This window comes from Cyprinodon variegatus, unplaced genomic scaffold (assembly GCF_000732505.1).
Source record: "Cyprinodon variegatus isolate N-32 unplaced genomic scaffold, C_variegatus-1.0 Scaffold145, whole genome shotgun sequence".
NCBI lineage: Eukaryota > Metazoa > Chordata > Actinopteri > Cyprinodontiformes > Cyprinodontidae > Cyprinodon > Cyprinodon variegatus.
The window spans coordinates 984,480-1,002,197 of record NW_015150598.1 but is presented as its reverse complement, the minus strand read 5'-3'; positions in this window follow the sequence as shown (position 1 = coordinate 1,002,197).

Below are 17,718 nucleotides of genomic sequence, written 5' to 3'. Positions count from 1 at the left end.
CGCAGATGTGTGAGATTGACTGTCAGAGAGGCAGCTTTGCAGCATTTAGATAGATAGATAGATGTACTTTATTTATCCCAAGCTGGGAAATTGCAGTGTAGCAGCAGCTTTACACATAGTGACAGTCACAACACAATAAGATAAGAAAAAAGTAAAAATAACATAACATCCACGCGTATTTACATTATAAGGGTAATTTACATTATAAGGGTAATTTGCATAATAAGGGTTTGCACAAGAAGAAACTATAGAAAGAAAAAGTTACCGATCAGAGATCTATGGACTGAGCTGTACTAAAGTAAGAATTACTACACAGTAGAAATAAATGGGTCAAGGGACCCAAACAAGGTACTGGACATCCATGTATTGTTTACTCTGACCACACATTTACCCCATTTGTTCCTCAGTAACTTGACATACAGCAGTTAAGGCAACATGAAAGGGATATTTCATGCATGTAAATATGCTGTAGATAGAGCTGCTGTATCAACAAATCAACAAAAAGGCAGGTACTGTATGTTACATCAAAATCTCCACTAATCTGAAAAGAAGCAACATAAAAATACATTTTGCTTCCAGTCTGAAAAAGTACAAACATTTTGTGAGTAGGTTCATACAGGTCATAGTTTCATACTATATATACAAAAAAAGAAACAACACTGCTTCGTATTAAGCAGGATTTACACCAGTATCACATTTTTAAATGTACTTTTAACACTTTTGGTTTTATTAAAGGAAATATCAGATTTTCTCAGGTGCCAAAACTAAATGTAACATCTCTGTAAAGGCTCACCAGAGAGCATAACATAAAGTTGACATGACTATAACAGCTAAAATCAGCATTGCAGCTATGCTATCAACATTGTGCTTTAATTATAATTTAATTTCTCGATAGATAGTTAATGAGTTTTTACCTATTTCATCCTGTGTCTCCTCTCCCCATGACCCCTGGCTCCCTCGCTTTGCCCCACTCGGTTTTCAAAACAATCAGTCTCAGTCGCTCTCGCGTCATCTCGTGCTGCATTCACTGCAGTCCGACATTGGAAATTAGCTGTCGTAATTCTCAAATTATCCATAATTTATAAGCCTTGCCACCCCTACCGCCAACTGGGGTGGCAGCAGGGGTGGCAAGGCTGTCATTTAGGGTGGCATTTGCCACCCTATGCCACCCCAGTAGATCTGCCTATGGTCCCTAACTATGTAGGGGCAATGATAGCCATGCCAGTCCAGGAACTGACTGCAGTTCTACTGTAAGGTGCCTCGGTCAGGGTCAATGACCGGCGTACCTGACATGTAACAACCATACCATGCATATTGCTTAAGGTTAGAAGACTATTATTGTATACTTTAAATACATAAATAAGTAAATCCACCACCCTCTTCTTTTTTTTTGTTACAACTAGACTGCTGAGTACACAGCAAAACATCAGAATCATCACACAAAATCACAGAACCAGATACACAAAATAGTTATAGGGAGATTCTCTATGTGTCAATGTTTTTATAAGTTTTAGATGTTCTTTTTTTAACACATGCTATGAGTAAATGTTTACATTTCTAACCAGTTCTACAGGTTAAGGCATGAACAGCTCTTGTGGAGGTGCAGGATATTTCACTCTTTATAGTGGCCTGGAACCTCATCGGTGTGATGCTCCAACTCGACACTCTGACTTTGCCATGCACAAACCGTTTGGAGCCACATCAGCGCAATGCATGAGTCGCTAAAGGATTGTGTTTTGGTGGGAGTTGTTAAATAACAGAAAAAAAAGGGCTATGGTAATAAAATCTTTACCAGTATACCGTTGATTAGAAACATTTAACTATAAATCAGAGTTCAACTTTATGAAGGCAGCACTAAGATGGTTTTAAGATAAGTATTGAAAACAAAAACAAGATAACTTCAAAATGTTAAAAGATTATACAGTAAACTTAGCATTTAATGGTAGCATCCAGTAGGCCCGATTAATAGTTAATCTGCTAAAATATGTTGATTTTGGGCTGAGTTACCCTTTAAAATAAAGACCTGTAAAAGTTTAAGTAGGACCGAGTACTGTCTCTAGAAGTCCACAATCCCTTTTGATCACTTCTCTATTGGCTAAAAGCTCAAAAGGATACTAAATGTCTTATTGCCTTAAGGTTTGTATATTATTGAAATTCATATTAAGCATATACAGCTTCTCAGTTTTCTTACGCCTGCATGTCCGTACAAGATAAGGAAGGAGTTCTCTGTGAATATCTGGCGGAGAAAGTAAACACATCGTCAATGCCTCGTAGTCAAAAATAAAACTCACACAGACAGATCAGTGCAGGCAGGTCTGAGGAGCACTCCCTGCCTGTCTTAACTACATCCTGACACGGCTGAATAAATAACTCTGAAGGCTTGTCATTACTCACCTATCAGCTATTTGTAACATTGCCAGCCTCAGGTCAGCTTTTCTTCTACAATAAAGCTGCAGAGGTCTCTGTATACATGAAGATAAATCTGCACAGGCATGAATGAGCCTCGCTGGAGAGGATAATCAAATCAAACTTTTGTTTCGGGACTCAAGGGAGGCTGAGGTGATAACTGCTGTTTTAGTTTTAGTCAACGTTTTAATGATTTACTGTAGATCAGAACTTCAGTCACGTTATAACGACGTCTCATTTTCTTATGTCCTCTGTAGCAACGACACAACAGCGCATTTTAAGATGCCTCTGAGGCACGGCTGCTTTTTCTTTAAGGGAATTTTACATTGTCTTTCCTCATCGTCTTGACTCACAGACCTCAGAGTGATAAATTACTCCAGTACATTCCAGTTTGAGTTGAAGGAGACCCCCACTCCACTCAGCAGACACACATTCAGGGTTTGGTTTACACATCTGTGGAACTGGAATATCACGACCGTGAACCCCCCCCCAGCACCCCAGCCCTCAGGCTGTGGAAAGAAAAGGCTCATATCCTAGTAAAATAGTTACATCACTGCCGCATTTCTTTTTTAAAACCTATCTCTGAGTCTTTTAGTGTTTTCACAACTAAACTGTAAGAATTTCCAACACTTTTTCTTTTTTCCTGCGTAAGTTTTCCATCGCATCTCCCACAGTCACAATCCAGGCAACTAGAGGGTTCATGGACTGTAAAGCAGAAGCCCCATATGGGCTGGAAAAGTTTGCTTCTGCTGGAAGGAATGTTCTGCAGTTGTTGTTGCACGAGTTTACAAAAAAATGGAAGAGAAGTTCCAAAGATTTTATATGGTAAAACATAAATGGATAATTGGACCATGAACTTCCAGTTGTGGAGGTTTGGTTCTCAGCTAAGATTTGAAGGAGGGTGCATAAAACGACTCAGGATAGAGGGAATGCTTGTACGTCACGGCTTTTGGTGCTTCCGCTTTTGACCCCTCCCGATAGTGGCAACGACCCAAAAGGGTTTCTGCAGTCGTGCTCAGACGGTGGATGTGGACTGACCCCATAGGTTGTTGAACACACATCTTGAAGAGGACAAGGTTTGCAAGCATGATGTATACGTACAGACTGCTCTGCATATTAAATCACATAAAGAGGTTGAGAATGTCTTTCATCTAGACTGCTGCTGCTGCTGAAACCGATCTGTAGAAGTTCTTTTTTGCTTGGACTTTCTCATCAAGTCTTCTTTAATTGGGCATTCCCCTAGACCAAGGGAATCTCTGAGGCCCCATCAAACAGATCTATAGTTTGACAGGCATCCAGCAAATCCTGGGGCCATGAAAAATTCCTTAAATCCGTATCAAATCAGCTACACTCACAAACAAACCAAGTCTGTTTCTAGATCGCTAGCTTGCTTGAACTGACTTATGTCTTATTATTAGTTTTAGAAGTGAAGAAATCTTGGACAAACTGTATCGCCCAGACACAGATCTCTAGACCTTTCAGTTTATATATACGTAATTAATATGTTCAGGATTGGAATTGGTCTTAGCTCAACCTCCTGCAGGACACCTGTTGTCACCCCAGGAAAATTTTTTTAGGGTGAAACAAAGTGCGATGACTTGGAGAAAAAGAGACAAAAACAAGTGAAGGAAAACAGAAAAGGCTACTGCTTAACCTCAGAACTGATTTCCCAGCTGTTTGGAAACAATCAGAGTTCAGGACACACAAACGCAGAGGGAAAATACAAAAGGCGAATTAACACACAGATTCAGTTTCTTCTTTTTTCATGTTTTATTAAACATTTTACTGGTGATCAGGATAAAGTTTGTACAATATCTTGGTTGTTCAACATGAGCAAAAACAGAAAAAGTTTCTCTTCACTTAATAACTCCCAACTTTGGTTATGGTTTGTGTTTGTCTCCCAGTAGAAATAAACTGGTTTAAACCCCTTCACACAGTGAGCACACTCCAAAAAAAGGGATAGCAGATCTCTGATGAAATACATAGGATCGCTGTAGTAACAACACTGCAGCAGAACGCTAATAATAATTTTATTTAAAGCGTGCAATTACAAAATCCTTTTTAAATTGTAATTCTAATTCTATGATTTCAAATCTTTTTTTTTTTTTTCTGACTGACTCTCCTTCACATTCAATGGATTAGAATGAGTTTTAAATGAATATATACTGTGGGTAGCAGTGTACCCAACAGAAGATTCCATTATTACCATCTTTGATTATGGTAGCTAAAAGGGGACAAACTTGTTAGCTTTTCATATTTTACTTCTTTATGACCATTTTGGTGGTGAAGGATTTTAAAGCGCTTAACGGCTGTTTTTTATGCATTAAGTTCAACATTAGATGGGTTGACATGGGGACTTTAGGACCAAGCCTCTGGTGCAGCTAGATGATTTTAGCTTTAGTTATTTATCTGCCTTCTTCATATTAGTATTCACACCTGGAAAGTCATTTGGTCTGCTTGTTTGGTTTCATTTGGTGCAGTCCTTTGTCCCATTTTACTTGTTAAAAAGATAACTAAAAGCCCCATGTGATAATTGTGGCTCCAATTGAACAGACTAGATGCACAAACCTGGAAATGGAGGAAAACCATCATGGAAATCCTGAGTGCTACATTACATTTGTATTATGGCTAGTCATGCCTTTATTACAGCAGCAAAATGATTGCGTAGGTCAAGAGTAGCTTATTAAACTCAACTTTGCATAATTCTATCCCTAATTTTGGAGCAGAGCAAGCGTAAGTATGCAACAACTCCAAGGAGACTGTGTTCTATAAATGCCCTGACTCACAGCACAAACAATGCAAATCAGATTTTCAGTACAACACGTATTCTTGCAGGCCCATGCTATGGTGGCTCCTTAAGTCCAAAAGGCTTTACACTTCCTGTAACTGACTTTGATCAAGGCCACTATTTTTTTTATAGAAAAAGGATTTTTTTTTAAAGACACAAATAAACAGGGCCCTTTAGTTTGTTATTGTGATACTGTTTTCCTCTACTTTCTGTCTTTTTTAACTTTTTTCTTTATCTTATGTCCTTGGTTTGCATTTCCTAAAGGGGAATGGCATTTTTTTTTCATTTGGCCCTTGATTTAAAGTTATTACATCATGTTCTACTCACCCATATGAGTTTTGTGTCATTTGGAGCTGTTCTGAAGATATTCGGTTAGGTTATATCCAGGTAACGTCTAACTATGGGCAAACGACTTGAAGGCACAAACTGAACTGTTTATAATTTGTTCTTTATGGTACGCCAGCATTCATAACATGTAGGCGGATCACTGTCCCCCAGACATCCACAGTTATATATATTTTTTATATTTGTATTTTTTAAAAACAAAGCGGCGTGTGTATGACGTCATCCGCGTGCGCCAGCTACCATTCATTCTTCCTGTCCGCTGAACTGCTGCTAGTTTTACTCACATGCCTGGAAGATGTCTAGTGCTACTACCACAGATGATCTCGCTCTCGAAATGAAATTTAACCATTCAGATTAGCTAGTCGAATATATATAAGAGGTAGAGCGTAGCTGCCTGGTGTAATGTACATTGGTTAAATAAAGTTTTTTTGAAAAACAAAAAAAAACTCTGGCGCGCGGATGACGTCATACACGCGCCGCTTTGTTTTTCAAAAGATATAAACATAAAAAACATAACCACAGATGTCTGGGGGACAGTGATTCACCTACAAGTTATGAATGCTGGCGTACCATCAAGAATAAATTATGAACAGTTTAGTTTGTGCCTTCAAGTCGTTGCTCATATGAGGACATTACTTGGATATATAACCTAACGGAATATCTTCAGAACAGCTCCAAATGACACAAAACTCATATGGGTGAGTAGAGCATGATGTAATAACGTAAAATCAAGGGCCCAGTGTAAAAAAAAAAAAAAAATGAAATTCCCCTTTAAGTGATCTGGACACTTTTAATTAGTGTTCCACCCTCAGCTGTCTTGCCTTCACTCTGCCTCAGCTGCTCCTCTATATTCATTGTTTTTCTTCACTATGTATTTAGGTTCTCTGGTTGTCATCAATAGATTCTTCCATTGACTATCGATTATATTTCCTGTGTATATGACTTATTCTTTCTCTGAAAAATTTACCTGTAACTATTTTTTACAGCTATTCTCTTCACATGGGTCCTTTACTACCAGTAATCATCAACATAAGAGGAGACCATAACTCTGAGGTTTGTATAAATGGAAGAAAATCAGCCTTTTTACAGCCATCTTGAGTCCATCACCACTAGAAACCCTCAGTGGTAATGTTTATGACTAACAATGAATAAGACGAGGAGGTTAAAGCTTTCATCTGCATTTGGTCACAAACACATTCTTGTACAGTTTCCACTAGATGCAAAGAGCCCCTTTGATAACTTATGATGGGCTCTGTTGACATACTCTTCGTTTGCATGTTAACCTCTCAAATCCTGATAACCAATATCTTTAAAACCACTATTAGGTGTTTATTTGTGTTTTTGTTGAAATTCATAGTGTTTACGTTTTTTATCTGAACTCTCTCTGATACTCATTGAAATCCAAATTTTCCCTCCAGTTCTTTCCATCTGACTTTAAAGTGAGATAAGTTCTCATCCACCACGTTCCCCTCCGTGTGCCTCACTATACTTCTGTCTGGAAAGTAAACAAAAGTCTGAGTTCAGCAGTCAAACACATAACTTCCAACCCCCTAAAAGATATCTGGCCAGTGACTCATGGCTTTGTGGCCTCAGTCCTCCTCACTTTTTCCAGAAGGTGAAAATCATTGCCCACTGCACTGTAAAAGCATGTATTGGTCCCACCATAGAGAACTTATTTGGTGATCTGATTGTTTAATTATCCTGATGAAGGTTTGAAGAAATAAAAGTGGCTCTATTTTGAAAATAAACTCAAAGACACATCAGTGATTATTGTTAAGGACAGCTTGAATGGCTTAGTAATCTCTGGAAACTAGGAGAAGGCCTTTCAAGTTAATTAAGCTTACAAGAAATATCATCTTCATACTCCATTTTTCTCTTCCAATCCTTTCAAATTTCCTTTGATGTCTTCCTAGAGGAGCTTATTGTCTGAAGCTGTGACTGATGACTGTGTGTTTTCTCCTCAGTCCTATTGGTTGAGGAATTTGTGTGAACTTGTCTGAAACTCCACCCCATAAGCCTCCATCATCATTTAAACCCAACTCCCCTAATGCAAAAAGATGATAAAGAGAAAATAAAAGCAAAAACAGAAATTACGGCACATTTAGAGCAATTCGCTCCTCCAGGAGGCAATGGGGAGTTATTTTAGTTTTTTTCTCCCAAGATATCCTTAAAGTTGAACCCAAACCAAAATCCAAAGCAGGGGGAACTTAGATTAAACTGAATTATGAGCTAAATTAACAAAAACTGCTGAATTGCTGGAGATTCAAAGTATTGACCAAAAAAAAAAAAAAAGAAGGCAAAAGTGAAATATGGGTAAACCAAGGTAAAAATTACCAAAAACAGAAACCAAGAATACTATAAACTGATAATAATTGAGGTCAAATCAGATGGGAAAAAAAAGCTCTCCAATGTGCAAAAAAATCTCTGAAAAAAACAGGAAGTCATCTTCAAAACTTTAATATTTCTATCAGGGATTTATTAAGAAAAAACCCTCTGTAATCTATAACTTAATTTGGTCAATTCTTGTATGAGCTAGAAAATGTCCATTCACATGCTCGAGATCAAGGTTCCTTCACAACATATAAATCAGGTTGAGGTCTGTGCTTTGACTAGGCCAAATATTAGCAACCATTTGAATGAAAAGAAAGAAGAGGATTTGACTCATTCAGAATATATCAAATAAGTAAGGACTATTAACCTGGAATGGCAGATTGATAACATTCAGCCCTCAGGCTTAGTCTCACGCATTGTTCATCTTAGACTGCTCCAATCGAATCTGTTCGGGGAAAGAAGGGCCATTCTGTAGAACCTTCCAAACTGATTGGGCAATGCAACAACTAGTTCTCGCCTACCAACGTTTGGTTTTAGCCAATCACATTAGGAATTGATGTAGCAGCATGAGCCAAGGGAAACCTCGAGAACTCACGCTTACATGCTCTTTCTGATTCTCTTTTAAAGATTAAATAATGTATTCTGACTAAACAAATTTGATAGAAGCAGCAATGTGTATATAACTCTGTGCTATCATATTTATTTATCTGTCTTTTGTATCCCAACTGTATGTCCCACCTTAAACCAAAATACTGCGAAATGATTGGCTGACCTGTTTTGGGTTAGCCTTGAACTGGAGTTTGGAATCTGAAGCAGGACAAGAAGAATACTCATATGTTTTTTTAACACAAAAATACTATGGGAATGCAGCTTGCAGGTGAGTTTAAAGGACTCTTAAGCCAAAGCAAAGGTGTCAGTATCTCTTAGGTGTTGTCCGAATCGGTATCCTTATGCTTTCTATAAAGCAGGGCATTCACTGTAGGGTACAAACGTTGCATGCAGCTACAGCTCAAACTGAAGGATAAAACCACAGGGTTTAAAAGTTTACAGCTCATGATGCATGTTCTTACACTGTACTGCCAGACACTCGGGCCCGACACTCCATGTCAGACTCAGCACTGAGAAATTGCGCTGGTCAGACTCGTCATTCTGGAAGAAGACCAACTTGCTTGTTTGCAAATTTGCATTATTGCTCGTAGCTGTGCTTCAACAGCAACATTTGCTCACAAACGTCTTACAAAGGCCAACTGAATTTCAAACATGTTTGATTTTCTCCAGACCTTACAATTCCTGATTAGGAGTTGGTTGTGAGAGGCTGATCGCCCCTCGTTACCCCCGTATGCTTCATGACACAAGACGCACGATGAGGCTGAAACCTGCACCTTCCCAAAATTGAAGGTGGTCGCAGACAGTGCCGCAGATAGCATCGCAGGGAGGAGAGAAAGGAGGCCTCTGATTGGTCAATTCTACAAAATGCATATTTCTTGTTTGGTACCTAATGGCAGAAACTCTGACTGTAGTACAGTCTACAACGCCAGGTACACCTCGGACACTATCCCAGACACCATACAGGATGCTAGTTTGTAGCTCTGTGCAATGATGTGTTGGTTTGCACCCGACGGCAAAACATGCAGCCGGTCTTTCGGGAATACTCACCAGTGAACTGTGTGTCTTCTGGCGTTGGATGAGGGGTTGTAGACGGCAAACCAGCTTGTCAAACCGACACATGGACACCCATAATCCTAGCTAGTTCTTGATTTTCCCTCTTGCGTTGTGCCGTGGAATAACATAGCGCATACCATGCTTCAGAATTGTGCATAAATTAAACATATCTGCGTCATACCTACGACAGCTAACTGCAACATACTGCTGCAGGAGTATACACAGCCCTTCACTGTTCCTTGCTAGGTCCCTTTTTACTGTTGGTCCCATGAAAGGTAAAGAAACAGAAGCTTGGTGCTGGTTTTTTTTTTATATTTGAAATTAAACTTTCAGAAATTAAACTTTTTCCAGAAATGTTCTGTTGTGAACTTAAACTTATTTACTGAGGCTTTTAGATTCTGAATTTTTTTCGCCCTACACTCTAAACATGGACTGAATCTGTTGCAGTGTCTGCTCCTGGGTAGATTGACAGCTCTCTGAGATGCTTATTTCTCTGAAGAATTACGGATTTCTGGTAATTTGCCTCAATAACTCATTTAATATTGTAGTCTATTTTTCAAAGGAGATGGCCGCTTGAATTCCACTTTGGCAATTTTGTTGAAAAGACAGGATTAAAACACATTGATAACTTTTGAAATCTGACTTTAGCCAGTTTGATCAAATGTAAAGATATTCTGCAAACTGAAACAACTCCCCTAGCAATCTGTTTTAGTAACATGAAATTTTGAATACATTGCACCTTCTTTTCTCCTTGGTTCACAGGATAATCTCTTCTTTCAAAATGTCTGTTGAGCTTAAGATGGCTTCAGCAGATGGGCCAGGACCATGAAGCTGCATGTTAGGAAAGAGGGGGAAGTCATCACTGTCTTGGCAGTCATGAACGAGTGGGGAGTGGGGAGGGGAGTTGTCGAACTAAAAGTAGGAGATTGCACAGGGGAGATTTTTTCCAGTGAAGGAAGCCCGCGTTCAGTCAACAGCGCCTGTGAGAATTCTGTCAGAACCTTCAAATCGGCCAAAAAGCTTTTCAGGGGGATTACTTTCACTGATGTCGAACTATCCTGGTGAAATGCCCAGCATTTTCATCAAATCTGACAATCCACAACTACAATCTAAAGTACAAAGACACATCTAGCTATTTCCTCTTCTGCCTTTTTGTCCAGTCTACTTCTGCGTTGTTTACTCTTGGATTAGCTGGAAATGAGCTCTCCTCACAACTTTACCGAAATCCCTGCTGATGGGCTTGGAGCTAAATGGAAACATGACTTTAATACATCCTTACTATCACTTAAAACATGTTGCTGCTAAAAGGTCTACTCCAGTAAACATTTTGATCATTTTTTGAGAATGTAACATTGGCTTCGCTTCACAGTTTTGCAAAAATTCATGGTCACAACTTTCAAATGTAGACATCCTCCATATAAAAAGTTCCTGCTGGAAGGTTAATGGTCCTTTCAATTACAAGTGAACTGGACAATGGATTGATCCTGGTTTAAAAATTAGGGGGGGATTCTTCTGGAGGTCAAGCTGTGTAACACAACACATTAAGAAAACAATTTGAATATGAAAAGTCTGTGTTTTATCCACAAAAACTGATTCTCATGACTCAGGCTAACAGCTACTAAAAGATATGCTACGTAGGAGTTGGCAAAGATTGTCCACAGCATAGTATGATATTTTGGGGGGTTGTTGCTTACTGCCAGCTAAGGTGAAACAGGGTGTAAATATTGTCTTAATTCTCATTTTTTTATGACTTACTGTACAATAGCAGCCATTCAAAATGGCCCTTCCCAGTCAGATGGCAGCCGAATGGCAGCCCACTTCCCTGCAGCTCCCGGCAAAATCCCCTTCAACTTTCAGCCACTGGCCTTCTCCTGGGCGTGCATATTTTTTTATTCTCCACCCTTTCACTGAGTTATGGGGTCTGGCCAGGAGATGATACTTCTCTTTAGATCTTAATGTCCACAAATCTTAACAGAAATAATATTTTAGTTCAAAGATTGATGTTAAAAAGAAATTATAAGGGACCGGCCAAGGGCCCTCCAAGGAAAGTGGGGAAATTTTGAATGGCTACTACTGTATATGTCCTTAGGTGTAGGAAGGATCTCCTGTATTGATCTGTCTTTAATACCATGGATCTGGAGAAACTTTTGACTGGTGACACTTCTGGACTGAAGTCTTCTGAAGAGGATGATTAGGATCGTCCATACTGTTCTTAATTTTATAAAGATTCTTTGTTGTAGAAATTCTGATGCTGCCACATGCCATCCCAGATGATAGCATAGAGATCCTACTCTCTACAAAATGCTTATAGAAGATAAGCATCATTATTGGTATAGACATGAAAGAATCTTAGATTCTTCTAGAAGTAGTCTGCTCCTTACAGTGACTTGTTGTAGACGATTAAATCTCAGATCGAGTTGTTTGTCCATATAAACACAAAGGTATTTATACTCCTCCACCACCTCAGCTTCTTCTCTTATGATGACAATAGCAATCAAGTTGTTCCTGCTTCTTCTGAAATCTACAATTATCTCCCTTGTTTTGTTCACCTTCATGATCAGATGACGGTGTCCACACTATGCCACAAAACAGTTCACCACTTCCTTGTACTCATCTTCCTGTTCCTCTCTGATCAACCAAATGACTGCAGAGTCACCTATGTATTTCTGCAGATGACAGGATTCTGTTTTGTTCTGGAAATCAGAGGTGTGCAGAGTAAAAAGGAAGGGTAAGTGTACTGTCCCCTGTGGTGCTTTTGTGCTGCAAACTTCTTGATTCAACAGACGACCATTCAGTCTCACATACTGTGGTTTGGTGAGTTTGTAAATACCTCCACCTGAGTCTTCTGGAGTTTCTTACAAAGGTTATTTTTTTCAATGTTTTTTTATGTAATCCTTGCAGAATTTCAACAGTTATACCGTCGCCATATGTTCATGATGAGCCACTTATCAATTTCCTGATTTACTCTGCTGCTCTGCAGTAAGACATTAAAGTTAAATAAAATCAACACATTATGATGTTTAACTTTAGGTTAGGCTAACTGAAAGGCACCCTAAATGCACCAGGGAATCATAGATCTTTTCCTTCCTTAACCATCACACACCTTTCCCAACAACCTAAATAAATTGTTACATTACTGATAATTTTGCACAGTTTCTATATTAGTTAAACTCGATTTCAGTTCAGTTTATTTATATAGCGCAAATTCACAACACATGTCATCTCAAGGCACTTTACAATCCACCAGATCATACAGTCAAATTGATACAAAGTTTTCTATCTAAAGAAAACCATTTGATTGCATTGACTCATTGACTCGAATGCAATCCCTCACACTGAGCATGCTTGTAGCGACAGTGGAGAGGAAAAAGTCCCTTTTAACAGGAAGAAAACTCCAGTAGAACCTTTGCTATATTCTTTTGCTGGTGTAACACTACATCTTTCCCATTGTGGGACAAATAAAGGTATTTTCTTTTCTTTTCTTTTATATTCTATTCTAATCTAAAAGCTACCAAGAGGGAAGCTGGTGGCTAAAGAGTCAGTCTAATGTCTATTCTGAGTCAAGCCAACAGATAATGACAACAAAGCCAACCTCTATTTTTCCTCTACCTCAAAAGGTTTCTTTAACACCTTATGTACTTAAAACGTATGAAAATACCGTTAGAGTTTAAAAACAGATATCCCAGGTTGATTAGTGACTCAACACTGAATGTGGAAGGCTGCAAATCTGTACACCTTCAGTCTTCATAGACCTTCAGTTTGTATTCTGGAGGTCTCCTTTGTAATCAACGCTATAAAGGTTTAGACAAACTGGTTTAATTTGACTTAAAGATCTCAAGAACTTTATCAATGAGGAGAATGTTGAAGTGAAGAGTTACTAATGAATGGTGCACTGGTTGCAGGGAATGTTTACTGCAGTATTTGGGCTGACGTAGTCTCTGAGACATGTGGACATTGCACATTATTTCCATTCTACATCTCAGTCCTGACCTAAGCTATCAAAGAACACCCCGTCCTCATGCCTGTTAGTACCATCAGATGTCTGAAACAGAACCACAGCTCATGCAGCTGTACGATCGCTTGTCTCTTATGCATGAAAACTCTTATAAACAGGCAGCGTTAGAAAATTCTCTGGCATTTTGTCTCGTTTGAGATTGATTTCTAGAGCTAGTAAGGGAAAGACTGTAGCAGACTTTCAGCTGAATCATCAGAATAAAAGAAAATGTTCTGTTGTAACAGTTAAAGAAAAGTTGTAGAAAAAAAAGCTGGTGGTAATTTGATCTCACTCTGAACTCAGTAGTTACTTCAGAGAAAAAAAAAAAAGTTTCAAACAGTGGGAGGAGTAAAGTGATGAATGATGCCAGCTGCACACGAGCGCAGTTTTTGTTTATTACTTCCCTCCCACAGCAGAAAATCTTCTACAGGGAACTAACACTCTGGCTTTGGAAACTTCTATATATCAATTATTGGCTGTTTTTCCCATCTTCAAGGGGCCTAAAACATAAGTACATCTTGGAATAAATACACCCGCACAACAATCAATAGAAATCTAGCCAGGCTTTAGTTCAGTCACACTAATTTTCTTTATTGATCAACAAACTTCTGGCACCATTTTTGGTGAACTTTGACCTGTTTTGCAGATTTAGTCAAATCTGTTTCGATTGGTTTCCTTGGATAGACCAGCTTTTATGCTTATACTTTTTTATAGTAAAGAGGGACATTTTACAAGATTGATGTTAGTCTCCTTTATCCATTTCAGAACCAGTTTGGATTAGCTTCATTCTTATGTTTTAAAGCCTTTGTTTGGCTCTTCCAAACTTTATTTCCACCATTTTTCAAGTTGATGTAAAACTGGCTCACTTTAAGTGATGACTCTAAATGTTCTAGCAGTTTACTATAGGTTTTTGGGTTCCGAAGTTGGTTCTCAACATAATAAGAAGCTTCCTTTCTTCTGATGGTTACAGTTTGGGTTATCTTCTAGCCATTGTACAAATTGTTAAAACAACATGTCCCCGTGTCTGGTTGTTTAGGATGCTTGAACATAGATCGGTTAATCCACAATGTGTATTCGTATTGTGTTTCACATTTGAGACGCACGCGTTTGACTGTGCTGCCGAAAATCGTTCCCAGTCCGAGCCTGGTTGAGACACCTCTTCAAGATTACATGGAGATCGGGGACAGTGCCTCTGGACGGGAGACTGAGCGGTTCCTCTCCATATGAAGAGGAACCAGAGGGTGTGTTCCAACAGTCGGAGGAACTTGAGATGCCCTGTGGGGGGTACACCAGGAGTTTGGAGTTGGGAGCCCTTAGGGGCAATGAGAGAGGTACCAATCCTCTCTTATGGTCATTTAATCTAGATCATAACTGAATTGCACTTTCTCAGAGACAGAATGAGGAGCTCAGTCAACTGGGGGAGGCTCCAGGTAGAGCAGCCTTTCCTCCACATCAAGAGGAGTTAGCAGATTTTGCTCAGAAACCTTTTTTGAATGGCCGAATGCCTCCCTTGAAAAGTGTTCCAGGTACATCCCACCTGTAGGAGGCCAAGTGGGATAACCCAGCACCCATTGGAGGACAATGAATCTGGGCTGGTCTAGGAGCGCCTTATGCTTCTCCAAGCCAAAATGGTGGAGATGCATTTTGAGAGGAAAGTCTGGGAATCTCTTTTGAAACTGCTTCCCCCACAACCCGGTCTCAGATAAGCAGAAGACAACGAGCACAAGTACATGCTCAGTATTTTTCTTTTGTTAATACAGAGACTTGAACCCGGCAGTAAACTGAGCCTGGACCCTCTCATTCAGTTTGACACAGATGGTGAAGTTTCCTTTTTTATAATTATTAGGAAAGGTCAACAGTATAAATAATTTTGACAGTGTTGCGATTATATCAACTAAATCTAAAAAGCCTCTTTGCTTTATTTTCTTTTCTTTTTTTTCCAGTTCTGGTGGGGTAAGGCTATTGAAATCTGGCTTATACTTTAAATGAAATCAGGAATTATGAAATTATCTGTTGCTTTTTAAGAGATTAAGGATTTAGGCCAAATCAAGACAACTGGATTCTTGTTAGTCTCTATCAAAAATGTATTCACACTCCTAAAAGTAAGACTCTTTGCTTAGCTTCACAATTAATTTCAAAACAAATAGTGTATAATTCATTTATTTGAATAGAAAATGTGTTTTTTACATCTAGAGAACATAGCTTCAAATACAGTCCTGTTACAGTGTAGGCATTTAGTCAGATATAGTGACTACTTTACAAATGTATGCAGTTATCTTTCCAACCAATCACATGCCAACAAAGTTTGTATACAAGCCATCAAGGCAGAAACCACAATTTAAACACTTTAACTCCCACATCATCAACTCTCCTTTTGGCAGCTCGTTCTGCTGAGACAAAAGCTAAAAGTAGGCCATGGCTTACAGAACTCAGGGTCCTAATGTTTCTTTTGCTTTTTCTCAGTTAAAACAGCAGCAATGCCTTGTTGCTGTGCAGAACTTGGAGCGAATTGGCCTGCTGAGTTTGTAGGTGGGGCTAAAGGTAAAACAGCTGTCTTTTCCATTAGTCCTCCTCTGTTTTCCTAACACACCTCATTCTAAATGAACACAAGTCTGAGGAAAAGCTCATCACTTGTCTCTCTTTTCATCTTGAGAACATAACATTGATGCTGGTTCCTTCCATATAGCTCAGATTACATGAGTGTTGCTCCAATAAAGTTAAACAGTTAAAAAGTAAAAAAAAAAAAAAAAACCCACTGTACTTTGCTTTCCAAGTTTGAAGAGATTCTGCTTCCCATTCAGGAAGCTTTTTCTATTCCAAATGTTGAGTTACAAGCTCTAGAGAGAAGCCCAACAAAGCCTTGTTATGGCTTACAATTGTTTTGTAGCAAAATATTAAATGTTACTCATCCTTTAAAATGGGCAAAATTGTCTGGACCGGTTTACAGTAAAATTGTATTTTACACTACAGTATATTGGATTTTCCAGAGTAGGTTGTAGGTTGAGATATAAATAGCTGAACATGATAGATTTGGTTTACAACAAAGCCTAAGCATGTCTTGAAATCAGGAAAAGGGATGTGAAGTATGACTTCATAAGGTTTTTAGATTGCAATTCCAATACACTTCATTTATATAGCACATTTAACAAAAACTGTTTCCAATGTGCTGTACATAGAACAAAAAAACACGCAGGAAAAGTCCGATCAGCAAGGAATAATCAATGGGTCATTATTTATACTTAAAACTAAATTGTTCACTGTGACTTAATTATTTCAGTGTTAATCAGTCAAAAAAATAAAAACAATAATTTTTCTTTTCGATCACTGAGTCCAGGACCAGCCATTTTCACCCAAATATAGTAACACCTCACTCCTGACATCTTCCGGCAGTGACGTCACGGTGCGGTAAGCCTAGTGCCATTCTCTCCGCTTTACAAGCAGAATGAATGGGAACTACTAGACACATCTGCAATCAACAACAATTATTGAAGATTTCCAGAGGACCTCGCCATTGAAATTCACCAGAGCTATAGTTAAACTGACAATGCCCACGTGCATGGCAGTTGGATGTTGGAATACATCGGGGAAAAGTGAAAAAAAAATTAGTTATTTCACTTTTCCAATTAATGATCCACCACAAGTTTGCCGTTGGATTGCCAACTTGAAGAGGGAGGATTTGCCATCGACCTTCTGGCCAGAGAAGAAATACGTCCTTAATCCGTTACTCTCTGCTTCGCATTGTGCACTGGTAGTCACCATCATGGAAAATAGCGCATTATCTCAAACACCAGATACAGCACTGGGACTCGCTTAACAGCCGATACCGCACAGTGACGTCACAAACCGGTAGGTGGCAGTAGTGCTCTTTGACAAACATGGATGTCTCTGGTGAAGCACACTCACATGAAAATTACTCTTAATTAAAAACACTTATCATTTATTGAAAACTATGTAAGAATTTCTTACTTAAAGTACTTTCAGAAGTTTGTATTCTGAATGTGACCGGACTTTTCCTTATAAGATGAGACTTAAAACACACTACTTAGGAGATTGTTCATACATGGAGGGGCAAAGTATTCCATAGTCTGGGGCCAACAGAAAAGGCTCTGTCCCCTCCGCTTTTAAGCCTCGTCTTAGGCACTATTAGTTGAAGATGGCCCTCAGACCTCAAAGCACATGCCGGAGTGCAAAT